Genomic DNA, 14214 nt, shown 5'->3' with positions numbered 1-14214 from the left:
ATTGTCCTCTTCACTTTCCTAGGCATCATGGGTACCCAGAGTGTGTTACCCATGCACATAACTAATTTTTTATAATGCGTGTCCTACATGCCAGAAGCTGTGCTGTGCTATATGCTGCTGACACTAGTAAATAAATAAACAAAGCCCCTACCTTCATGGCATTTAGAATCATAAAACGTTAGAGGACACCCCATCGATGATTCCTTTTTCTGTTTCCCCTAGCTCACATCTGTCTTATTTCCCGCTTGAGTCTTCTTTTACACCCTGCCTTACTCGTGGGCAGGGCTGGTCTCATCTAACAGATTAAGAGCTCCCTGAGGGTGCAGACTGTTTCTTTTCCCACACAAATACTAACTGACTCTGACTGATGGCCAGAGGCAGCAGAGATGAGTGATGGTCTCATTTAGTGTCGGGCAGAAGTCTTGATTTGAGCATTGCAAGACTACAGTCTGTTTGACCTAATCTGCTTGGCCGTATGCACAACTGTGGAGAAGGTTCTTTGCCTGAAGGAGTCTTCCTCCTCTTACTTTTTATCTTCAAAGCAACATACTTAGTGACTAAAGCCATATGTGTTACACTTCTTCTGGAAACAACATTGAAGCTTGAGCCTTAAAAATGATGGGAAAAAGTTCAACTTTTGGCCACTGCTTTTAAGTTTCTGGGAATGAATATTCAAAGTGATATTCTTCAAGAGAGCATTTTGAAGTTTCCACCCCCGTGTGATTATATAAGGAGTTATAATATTAGGGACTAGCCCAAGGACTGAAGTGGAACAACATGGTGCAAAGGACAAGGACTTCAGATTGAGAATCAGTAGTCATTTATTAACTGTATGAATTTGAACAAGTAAATTCATCTCTCAGGATCTCAGCTTCATGTTTAAAATAGGATGTTAATACCTCTTTAAAAGATTTATAAGGATTAAATGAGAAAATTCATGTGGAGCATCCCACATACTATAACATACAGTTGTCACAAATGATGCCTGTTTATTTCTAAGGTAGATATGACAAATATTTGCCAAGTGTCCCTGTTGGATTCATGACCAGTTAGGTGTGCTATGTGCTGTGATAAGTTGCTCAGTCGTGTTTGACTCTTTGCGACCCCATGGCCTGTAGTCCGCCAGGTTCCTCTGTCCATGGTATTCTCTAGGCACAAATACTGGACTGGGTGGCCTTGCCCTCCTCCAGGGGATCTTCCTGACCTAGGGACTGAACCCATGTTTCTTATGTCTATTGCATTGGCAGGCAAATTCCTTACCACTAGCACCACCTGGGAAGCCCAACCTGGTAATGGAATGCTTTTGAAAAACTAATGCTTTATAGCAGCTGCAAAATTAAATAATAAGACATAGCAAGGAACCATGCATGATAATAGGGAAAAGGACAAAATATAGTTAAATATTCTTATTTCTGAAGAGTAAAGAGGACAATATTCTTGTGGCAAAATGCCAAAAGTATATTATTATAGACACTTTGCCAAAATTTTTATTTAAATAAATGGAAAGGGCTTTAAAAAAATTCAACTTTCAAAACCCCTTAGAAGAAGAACCATAATAGTACTGCCTCTGTGAGGGAAATTAATCTATGGAGAATTCCCAGAAAGCAGTAATCATATAACTTCTTCCTAGCTCCTCTTGAAAGAAATCAGAAAAAGTGGCATACTAAATTCTCCTCTCTCTGATTCACCATAAAATCCATCAAGCCATCTTTCTTGCTAGATGTGTGGTTTTCAGATCAAACAGAGACAAATCCCAGTGTCATATGTGTGAAGTATTAATGTATACATAAAAAACACAGGGTTGGTATTCTAAGTCCACAGATGCATGCATCCACTCAAATATTACAAAATGAACATGCTAGGGTGCTACAAAATGGAAACACACACAGACACATATGCACACACATATTTTTAAGCTCTCATAGTACTCTGTAACCCTCTGAGGACACTCATTAAAAAAAATTTATATTTCAATCAAGCATACATTTTTCATCTGCATTTTAGATTACAAACTACTTGAAAATAAAGACTATGCTTTGTTTATTTTTTTCACTGTTTTATTTCCTGTAATGCCAACAGGAACCAGCCTTCTGACTCAATGGAACAAAATAGAAAGCCCAGAGATAAATCCATGCACATATGGACACCTTATCTTTGACAAAGGAGGCAAGAATATACAATGGAGAAAAGACTATCTCTTTAACAAGTGGTGCTGGGAAATCTGGTCAATCACTTGTAAAAGAATGAAACTAGAACACTTTCTAACACCATACACAAAAATAAACACAAAATGGATTAAAGATCTAAACGTAAGACCAGAAACTATAAAACTCCTGGAGGAGAACATAGGCAAAACACTCTCTGACATAGGATCACAGCAGGATCCTCTATGACCCACCTCCCAGAGTAATGGAAATAAAAGCAAAAATAAACAAATGGGACCTAATTAAACTTAAAAGCTTCTGCACAACAAAGGAAACTATTAGCAAGGTGAAAAGGCAGCCTTCAGAATGGGAGAAAATAATTGCAAATGAAGCAACTGACAAACAACTAATCTCAAAAATATACAAGCAACTCCTACAGCTCAACTCCAGAAAAATAAATGACCCAATCAAAAAATGGGCCAAAGAACTAAATAGACATTTCTCCAAAGAAGACATACAGATGGCTAACAAACACATGAAAAGATGCTCAACATCACTCACAATCAGAAAATGCAAATCAAAACCACTATGAGGTACCATTTCACGCCAGTCAGAATGGCTGTGATCCAAAAGTCTACAAGCAATAAATGCTGGAGAGAGTGTGGAGAAAAGGGAACCCTCTTACACTGTTGGTGGGAATGCAAACTAGTACAGTCACTATGGAGAACAGTGTGGAGATTCCTTAAAAAACTGGAAATAGAACTGCCTTATGATCCAGCAATCCCACTGCTGGGCATACACACTGAGGAAACCAGAAGGGAAAGAGACACGTGTACCCCAATGTTCATCGCAGCACTGTTTATAATAGCCAGGACATGGAAGCAACCTAGATGTCCATCAGCAGATGAATGGATAAGAAAGCTGTGGTACATATACACAATGCAGTATTACTCAGCCATTAAAAAGAATACATTTGAATCAGTTCTAATGAGGTGGATGAAACTGGAGCCTATTATACAGAGTGAAGTAAGCCAGAAAGAAAAACACCAATACAGTATACTAACGCATATATATGGAATTTAGAAAGATGGTAACAATAACCCTGTGTACGAGACAGCAAAAGAGACACTGATGTATAGAACAGTCTTATGGACTCTGTTGGAGAGGGAGAGGGTGGGAAGATTTGGGAGAATGGCATTGAAACATGTATAATATCATGTATGAAACGAGTTGCCAGTCCAGGTTCAATGCATGATACTGGATGCTTGGGGCTGGTGCACTGGGACGACCCAGAGGGATGGTATGGGGAGGGAGGAGGGACGAGGGTTCAGGATGCAGAACACATGTATACCTGTGGCGGATTCATTTTGATATTTGGCAAAACTAATACAATTTTGTAAAGTTTGAAAATAAAATTTAAATAAATAAATAAAAACAGAAAAAAAGAACTGGACATGGAATAATAGACTGGTTCCAAATTGGGAAAGGAGTATGTCAAGGCTGTATATTGTCACCCTGCTTATTTAACTTCTATGCAGAGTATATCATGTGAAAATTGGGCTGATGTAGCACAAGTTGGAATCAACATTGCTGGGAGAAATATCATTAACATCAGATACACAAATGATACCAGCCTTATGGCAGAAAGTGAAGAAGAACTAAAGAGCCTCTTGATGAAGATGAGAGAGGAGAGTGAAAAAGCTGGCTTAAAACTCAACATTCAGAAAACTAAGATCATGGCATCTGGTCCCATCACTTCATGGCAAATAGATGGAGAAACAATGGAAACCATGACAGACTTTATTTTCTTGGGCTCCAAAGTCACTGCAGATGGTGACTGCACCCATGAAATTAAAAGATGCTTGCTCCTTGGAAGAAAAACTATGACCAACCTTGACAGCATATTAAAAAGCAGAGACATTAATTTGCCTACAAAGGTCCATCTAGTGAAGGCTATGGTTTTTCCAGTAGTCATGTATGGTTGTGAGAGTTGGGCTATAAAAAAGCTGAGTGATGAAGAATTGATGATTTTGAACTGTGGCATTGGAGAAGACTCTTGAGAGTCCCCTGGACTGCAAGGAGATCAAACCAGTCAATCCTAAAGAAAATCAGTCCTGAATATTCATTGGAAGGACTGATGTTGAAGCTGAAACTCCAATACTTTGGCCACCTATGTGAAGAACTGACTCATTGGAAAACACCCTGATGCTGGGAAAAATTGAAGGTGGGAGGAGAAGGGGATGTCAGAGGATGAGATGGTTGGATGGCATCACTGACTTGATAGACATGAGTTTGAGCAAGCTCCGGGAGTTGTTGATGGACTGAGGAGCCTGGGGTGCTTCAGTCCATGGAGTTGCAGAGTTGGACATAACTGAGCAATTGTACTAAACTGATCTGAAATTAAAGGGACTGGCATTCTAAAAATGAGCTAGATGGGTACCTATCTTCAAAGAACTCATGACCGTTTGGTTGTATCAGTTACCTATTGGAACATTAAAACTACCCCAGCTCAGTGACATAAAATAAAATCCACTTATCATTTCCCATGAAAAAAAAAATAAAATCAATTTTGTGAGTGTTTAATATGTGCCAGACACTAAAGCTTGGAGTTTCTTATAAAATACCTCTTTGAGTACATTACTGAATTCAATTTTTTTATATAATGCGAGTCTTCCTGGCCTCTTGTAAAAACCAAGGTGATGCCTCTTTGCTTTATCCAAAACAGCTTCAAAGGCAACAAGTTATCACATAGTAGCAGTTTAAAGGCATAGCTGGAGCCACATAATTCTATCTTCTCCAACGTAAAGTCTGAACTATAGACCAACTCGAGTGAAAATATTCATTCTAATTAAAGAATTTTCTCTTTCAAGCTACAAATCTGAACATTTAGCATAAAGGAAATGTCTAAGAAATAAATCTCACTAAAATAATGACTCAATAGGAATCATCAAGTGTCAGCTTCAGATACTATTTTCCTTTCTAACTCACATGTTATGTGTGACTGTGGAAAAGGAAACTGGTACGATTCTTTGATAATCAGGAAATAAAATTTAAATTAGAGGCTTACAAATGTTCAAAAGTATAATATAATCCACAAATAAAATGCAGATCTCTCCCCCTCCTCCAAAGATAATAATTGAGAGTATTTCTAAACAAGCAGTGATGTTCAACAACATTTCACGTGCCTGTTGACCCTCTGTATGTCTTTATACACAGGTCTAAGTACAATATTCAACTTGTAAAAGTTACTTATATAAGGCTATACACAAATTAAAAAATAAGTAAAGTTTTTTTTTTAATATTCCCATTGAACAAGGCACACTAAAGCAATTGCCTCATGCATTTGCAAGCAGTTTTTAAAGGAGTCAAAGAATCTCTTTTATAATTTTACACATAGTCACAGAAGGGGAAAAATTAGTTTCACTTTTAGTCAGCAGTTGACTCATATAAGATGAACTAAGATCAGAAGGACAAAATTGGCACTGGAAAAGGAAAAGTTAAATGCTGTATTCTGAATTCTGTTCAGAGTGGAGAACACCAATGGGAGACTAAAGCTCTCTCTTTACTGAAGCAGCAGTTTGAAGTACTCTTGTGTAGTATAATAGAATAATTGACCCAATTAGGGCCCTATTCATCAGAAATTAGATTTCTGCAGGTGCCAAGCACAAAGGCTTTTAAGGGCCTTCTTGGCTTCTCACTAGCAACATTGGGAAGTTGCAGGCACAACAAAACTGCAAAATCTGCAATTTAATATCTTTCCTCAAGGTATCTGCTCAACCTCACTTTAATTTTAAAGACAGATGAAAGGGACACAGCTTTAGAGTCTGTTCCCTTGCCAAGACAGCCCTTTTCTGGTAAGCCTATGGCCGACCATCCTCTTTAACTTGACTTTAAAGAAACACTTTTAAAAGCAACAACCATAGCCTATGATTTCATATTCACCTTTCAGAATATCTCATTCCAAAGTCTGTCCAATTCAGATAATTTTGGGTGGATTCATATTGTATTCACCATTTAAGGTTGTAGAATCCAGAATGTGTTCAGCCAAGTCCTTTAGATGATGTTTCTTCAGATACAATTCATATTACACAGTTGAAAAATCTGCTTCAGTTGGGCCTGAGATTCTTGAAGAGAAATTGATGGTATGTCAAGTGTTTCTGGGTGTACGGGATAGAAAAGAGGTAAGAAAAAGCCACTCTCTGAAGATCAAGGGATTCCTGGATACAGTTCAACTCTGATTTTTTAAATAGAATGTTCTCATTTGCTGATAGGATAAGAAGAAATTAACTCCCCTAACTTCCCCAGGTTTACCACTTGGAATACATACACAATCGCTCTGAGTTTCTATTCTCAATTTTCTTTCTAGCGTTGATGATTATGAGTGTATTTACTTATCCCGATTTCTGTATCTTCCATTAAAACGTGTGTTCCAGGGGAGCAAAGACAATGTCCCACTTATGTACTGCTTTGTCCCCCATCCCTCGTGCCTAGAGAAGTACAGTCAGCCCTCCCTACCCATAGATACAGATGCAGAGGGCCAACGGTACCTGGTCATTTTATATAAAGAACTTGAGCATCCAGGGGTTTTGGTATATGTGAGGGTCTTTGATACTGAGATACTGAGTGATGGCTGTACAAGGCACACAGTAGAGTCTCAATGTATGTTTCTTGAATGAATGAATGAATAAATAAATTTATTTTCTTTAGAGAAATTTAAAATCAGCACATTAAAGGTGTACCTATATTAAGGGAAATAACACCCCTGGCTTTCTTCATGGGTTCAAGTAGAATATATAAGATCTGGAAACTATACAGAATAAGGTTGAGTTAGCTTTAAGCTGGTTCCAGTGCTAGAGATGCTATATATCAAACTGTCTACTAGACTTCATGACAACTGAAGGAAAATACACCCCAAAATAAGTGTATTTGGGGATATATAAGGGGATATATTTGGGGATGTATAAGGGGATAAGATATCCCCTTCCTTCCTCCAGCCCTCTTCCGATTACAACCCAATTTTTCCCACTATGTTGTGTTACACTTTACTAGTTATACTTAACTGATAGCCCAAAACCTACCTAAGCTTTAAATTATCAGACCAACATGCAGGCACCAAACCCTACCAGTGTCACTTCTTAAATATCTCTCCAATATCTCTATCATTTTCCCTTCATCCACATCTTAGATCATTTATTTTTTGTTGACTATTGAGAGAGTATCATAATTGGTCTCCACATTTCAGTTTACCTTTTATCTTCCCAACCATCCTTCATATTTTTATCCATATATTTTAAACTATAAGTCTGATCATATGCTTTCAATATATCCAATTACCTACTCAATATAGTATAAAGTTCTTAGTAGGACATAAAAGACTGTTCCATGGTTTGCCTGTTTTCCAGCCTCATCTCCTGTTGCTTCCTATAGTCACCCTCTTACTTTCATGGTAACCTGTGCTCTCTGGCTATTCATTTCTAATAGCAACAGTGTGCACCATTCCCCCATTCCTCTTCCATTAGGAAAGTCCTTCTAAGTCCCAGGATTCAGCACAAGTGCCAGCATACTTCTCTGGGTACAGACGTAGGTATCTGGAGAGAAACGAATAGTCTATCTGTTCTGGTTCAATATCATCTTCTCGAATGCCATCTATTTTATTATCGCAAACGTCTGTGCATTTGCTTCTCTCAAAAGCAGAGAACCGTGCAGAGTATGGACATGCGTGCACAATGAATAACAGAATGGCCCCTTCTGACTGCATACTGGTTTCCTTTTCATGATCAGCCTAGGCACCTCTCTGAGCTCAAGAAGGGCTCCAGTCCCTCTTTTAAAGGGCTCATTGGTTTAGGTCAGGTCCATTCAGGATAAGCTCTCTTTTGGGGTTAATTCAAAAACCACTCATTATGGACCTTAATTATATCTACAAAATCCCTTCACCTTTGCCTTACAATGTAACATAAGCATGAGTGGCACTTCACCCTAGTCACAGGTTCCAAATACACTCCAGAGAAGGGAATTATGCAAGGGAATGAGTTATTGGGAGTCACTTTCCAATTCTGTCTATCAGAGCTGGGAACCTATAGACTAACTAATGGTCCTCAGTCCTCAACTCACATCACTAGGGTGATCTGAGAAATTTCATAACCAATCTGAAATTGGAGGGAGCCAGACAAATGAACTTAGGAGTATGGAGATATCTCTGGGTTTATTCACCAACAAAGAGCTTGTGATGTTATTTTCTAAATGCTTGTCTTATTCTTTAAAGTTCATGTGTGGATGGTCAGCTAAATGATAGATTTGCATGTGTATGTCATTTTTTTTAATGACTAGCAGGGTTTGTTTTTTAACTTTCAGAATGCTTATTTATCTCTGTAGCTATATTCATAGATATAATGTGAACATTGTGAGGGCAATGAGAATATCATATTCACATTTATATTCCAAGTGCCTATATCTCAATATTTAATCAGGACCCACCCAAGTAAGCAGTTCTTTCTAATTCTGCTTAAGATAGATCATCTTGTTTGACCTTTGGATTGCCTATGTCCCTTATGAGGTAAGAGAAGGACATTTGCTGTTTGCTTAAAATATTGCATGAATGTATACATAATTAGGTTCCTTGTTGTTGCTGTTCAGCTGCTAAGTTGTGTTTGACTCTTTGTGACCCCACAGACTACAGTACACCAGGTTTCCCTATCTTTCATTCTCTCTCAAAATTTGTTCAAATGCCATCCGTTGAGTCATTGAAGTCTTTTCTAAAAAGAATGTTCTAGCTCTTCAGCAGACAAAAGGAAATATATGTGAGCCTCAGCTCTCACAGCTCAAAAATGTCTTGGAAGTTACCATTTCTTCAAAACCAATTCAGGTCAGTGATTTCACATAGCTATTCCTGAGGACTTTTCCTTCTTCAGCAAAATCAGGCAGACAAAGGTCTGTGAAATAACATGCCCCCACTACCAGGGGAGAAATCTGGGCTCAGCCCTGTGTGTGCTCAGGCTTTCTATCCCTCTGGGCAGCAGACCTGTCCTAACTCAAACTCCCCACAAGACATTCTCACTCAGGATGCTGCCAGTGCAGGCCCCATGTCAAAGGGAAGAGAAGAGCAAAAACAGAGAACTGACATGACACTTAAGACACTCCAGTGCCCCATGTCTACACAGGCAGTGGCTTCAGTAATGAACTTGTTCAATCTTCAGTGATGCATGAAGGAAAAAGAGACACACAAAAGCAAACGCATGGGAAATCCTCAGATTCTCTTATAGTAGAAAGGCGGCTGGTGATTGATTCAGCCACATTTTTGTCATCTGAAGCCAGCTTAGTGTTAGAAGCATTTTTGCAGATCAAGGCTTTAACCTAAGGAACATGGATTGCTTCAGAGAGCCCAAGAATCCCCTGAAATAAAAGGGAAAAGGATTTTCCTGAGCATGCATGTAACACAAATGGCATGTGGGATTTTCTCTGCCCTTAAAGGCTCAGAGAATTTTCACCTAAACTCCAGATTCAGGCTATGGAGCACCAAGAAGCCCCACCCACTGCGTGTGTGCCTTACTGTGCGTCTTTCTGTCTTAATCTGGGATCAGGGCAGCCTGTTTTGCATTTCCCTACTTCCGGACCTGAAGTGAAGCTCTATCTTTCTCACTTGCCTTCAGGAGAAATTCCAATCATAGTAAACACATCGGGACTTTTACGGAGATACCGACATTTGTGAGGTCATGAAAAAGCAGCTAATAAAGAGTTCCCTGGATTTGTTTCACTTCCTTCTTTGTCTTTGTAGTTCATGTCCACACATGCTCACTTTTCCAAACCTATGTTTATCACATAGACCCTTCCTGTACCATAAAGAGGGCTTCCGTCATAGCTCAGTTGATAAAGAATCTGCCGGCAACGCAAGAGATCCTGGTTCGATTCCTGGGTCAGGAAGTTCCGCCGGAGACGGCATAGGCTACCCATTCCAGTATTCTTGGGCTTCCCTTGCGGCTCAGCTGGTAAAGAATCTGCCCGCAATGCGGGATACCTGGGTTTAAACCCTGGGTTGGGAAGATCCTCTGGAGAAGGGAAAGGCTACCCACTCCTGTGTTCTGGCTTGGAGAATTCCATGGACTGTATAGGCCATGGGGTCGCAAAGAGTTAGTATCCTTGAGAAATATCACCCAGTCCCTGCTGCCTGATAGGATCCTTCCTAAATTATATGCCTTCCTCAGTTTTCCACATTTGGGGGAAATAAACATTTTCTATGTTCATGCCTAGGTGCTTTTGTTCCCTAGAGAAAAAGTGAAAAACTTTAACCATATTTTCAAAAAGCGTCCATGATCCAAAGTGAATAAGAACAATATCCTTAGAGAAAGTGTTTGGGAGTCACACTCCACTGCCAAGAGAGATGAAGGGTACAACACACACAAGCCCCTGATAAGACTCGAGTGTTCGTCTTCTCTCTGTGCCCTCAAGGCAGCAAAGCTCTAACAATAGGTTCTTTTCAGAGCAAGGCGACTGGACTTCACATCCCAGTCACCAGCCCACTCCTCTGGCCACCTGCTTGCCTTTCCCCACTGCTCCTCTCCACTTTCAACTCTGCCCAGTATACCCTGTGGAATCTCCTAACGTTATTAATAAATACATTTTCTTCACAACCTCTTATTAGAACATTCTATCTCCAGAGGGGTAGTATGGCCTAACAGTTTAAGAGTTTGAATCTGAAATTAGTCTTTCTGCTTTCAAATCTTTGCTCTATTATTGGCTAACACTTGTGAATTTGGGGAACTTCATTTTTCATCTATAACATGGGATAATAATCATCCTCATGGAATATTGTGAATGTTAAATGAGTAAATATACCCTGGAAAAAGGGAAGGTTACCTACTCCAGTATGCTGGCCTGAAGAATTTCAGTCCATGGGGTCCCAAAGAAACACTATTGAGCGACTTTCACTTCACTTTCACTAGAACTTATATATAGTTGTATATATAAATACAGATCTATATATAAACATAGAGCTATAAATCTGTAAATATAATAGAGAACTTAGAACACAGCAAGTCTGTAGAAAGGGTTAGCTGTCTTTGTTACCTTTTTTTATGTGATCATCCATTATCATTAAGTTCCACATAAAAGATCTACCATGAAAATACCATTTCTCAGGGAGCTTCTCTAGTGGAGGCCTTCATTTCCCATATGCTCCAAACCAAAGGCCTGGGTAGAGGAACTGGCAAAATGCCAACTCATCCACCCATTTACACATCAATGTCCAACCCAAACCACTAAATGGAAGATAGTTTTATTATATATTAGCTTAAAAAGAAAAGTGAAGTTTCAGATAAGATCAGTCACTCAGTCGTGTCCTACTCTTTGCAACCCCATGAATCGCAGAACACCAGGCCTCCCTGTCCATCACCATCTCCCAGAGTTCACTCAAACTCACGTCCATCAAGTCAGTGATGCCATCCAGCCATCTCATCTTCTGTCGTCCCCTTCTCCTCTTGCCCCCAATCCCTCCTTTCCAATGAGTCAACTCTTTGTATGAGGTGGCCAAAGTACTGGAGTTTCAGCTTTAGCATCATTACTTCCAAACACTCACAGCTGATCTCCTTTAGAATGGACTGGTTGGATCTCCTTGCAGTCCAAGGGACTCTCAAGAGTCTTCTCCAACACCACAGTTCAAAAGCATCAATTCTTCGGCGCTCAGCCTTCTTCACAGTCCAACTTTTACATCCATACATGACCACTGGAAAAACCATAGCCTTGACTAGATGGACCTTTGTTGGCAAAGTAATGTTTCTGCTTTTCAATATGCTATCTAGGTTGGTCATAACTTTCCTTCCAAGGAGTAAGCGTCTTTTAATTTCATGGCTGCAGTCACCATCTGCAGTGATTTTGGAGCCCAAAAAAAGTTTAGTAGGATGATATGTTAGGAATGAAGGTTTAGCTAATACTGGAGAATATGGAAAATTGCCCGGGAATGAAATATGTTATTTGAGGACATAGCAGGGTCCCTGTCTTAAACACATTAACAGAAGTTGTGTGCCTGCCCCCTTTCTCTGATGTTAGAGAAAGGATTACTGCCTGAAGAGGGACTTTGGACTTCATTTTAAAAATCCCTTTCAAAATAAAATTCTGCGAATCCTGGATCTCCACGGAATTTGTTCATATGCCAAGGCGCACACATGAAAAGTGTCGGTAGTTTCATATGGGTAACACAGTTTGGGTTAATTGGGGGTAGGGGGCCCACAGCGCTTTTGGTTACTAGACCTGTACTCTTGCTTGGCTCTTCAACTCACATGTGTGACCTTGAAGACCACTGCATCTCTATCAGAGAGGGGAAAGAGGATGCCGTACCCATGGCTCTCACAAGCTTTTCAACTGTAAAATTCTTTTTACTACTGAAAGCCCACAGAGAAGCTCTATATGTAGCAGAAATAAACTCCCAGCAGGAAAGATTTCAGTAGGGATGATAAGGGACTAACCAATTCCCTGCCTCCCCACAACCTCATATCTCTAGAGTCGGCCCTTCATGTGGCTTCATACACCTTCAAAGATCGCTCAGAATCAGCTTTCAAAACAAACCAACCAACCTGAATGAAGTGGCTTCTACAGTCTTTTCACCTCTGAGATTTACTTTGTTTATCTATATCTTTGAAATTAGCCATGTTTTATCCCTGTTCAAAATTTCTCTTGTTTGATACTAACAGTCAGCTAAGATCAAAGGAGTTTAGCATTGAGTTGGCATTGTTTTATGGCTTGTTTTAATATTATTCAGGAAGACAAGAAAGAATACATTGATCATGTGGTCATTTGCTTTCTTATTTACATTTTAAGAGGATGTAAGAATTTTTATATTCAGTATGAAGCTACATTCTTCTTGCTACAAATATATGCATTTTCAGATATAGTATATATTTCATATATTATAATAGCAATAAACACACACACACACGTACACACGAGCTTCCCTGGTGGCCCAGCAGTAAAGAATTTGCCTGCAATGCAAGAGATACAGGTTCAACCCCTGAGTCAAGAAGTCTCCTGGAGAAGGAAATGGCAATCCATTCCAGTATTCTTGCCTGGGAAATCCAGTGGACAGAGGAGCCTGGCAGGCTACTGTCCATGGAGTCACAAAGAGTCAGACATGACTTAGCAACTAAACAACAACAACAATATGTATCTAAATATATGCCACATCTAAAAAATTTTTTTCATAAGTGAAAAATCCAGGGAAATATTTTATAGCTGCTTTCAAGCTCATTTAAAGACATCAACAGTTTTCAAGTAGTAATATAAAATAAATATGCAAATAATACTTTTAAGAAAAGAGAACTAAGCATTTAAAGGAACTCTAATATGGGTATCAAATATCTCGAGATGCAGTTTAGTAGTGAAAAGTTATGTTCATGACCAAGGATAAAATCTTCAGCTAAAGATATATCTGATGGAAGAAAAGATTTTCTAGTTTTTATTCTTGGCTGCAAATGAAGCTCTAAAACTTAACTTGTAACCCAGTAAAAGAGAAATTAAATTAAAGCAGTCACTATTATAGGTAGAAAAAAATAAGATACAGATTAAAACAAGCAATAACAAGAAACAGTAAGGTACTGATGAAAACAAGTAATTACGGGACACACATCATTTTCTATGATAAAACTGATATTTCTTAAATGCTATCATCACAATGTAGTTAGCACTTGTCAAGACTTTATTAAAATACTCAATCTTGCTTAAAGTGAACAAATTAAGTTATCTATAGGACTACAGACAAAGACCTGAAGAAAGTTACAAATATCTATCACTAATGAACTAGAATGTGTCTTAATACATAGTATTTAAAGGATTTTGGCCTGTTCCCTCATTTGACCAAATGCTCACTATTGCATTAACATCTGTAATTCCATATTATCAAATTCTTAAAAGTGGATCCTAAGAGAAAAGAGAAAAGTTAATGATCCTTATCATTAACACTGATATTGATGCATTTGCTACTTCAATGGGAAACAGCAAACAAGGGCATTCAGTCACCAAACACTCCTCCGAAAAATGACCTCAGAAAGAAAGAAAGAAAAACACACCTCCTCTTCTGTTGCTTTGT

This window comes from Bos grunniens, chromosome 4, assembly GCF_055505025.1.
Source record: "Bos grunniens cultivar Pamir isolate PY7600 chromosome 4, Bosgru_T2T1.0, whole genome shotgun sequence".
Taxonomy (NCBI): Eukaryota; Metazoa; Chordata; class Mammalia; order Artiodactyla; family Bovidae; genus Bos; species Bos grunniens.
The sequence above is the reverse complement of the archived record's forward strand: the minus strand, read 5'-3'. Positions refer to the sequence as shown.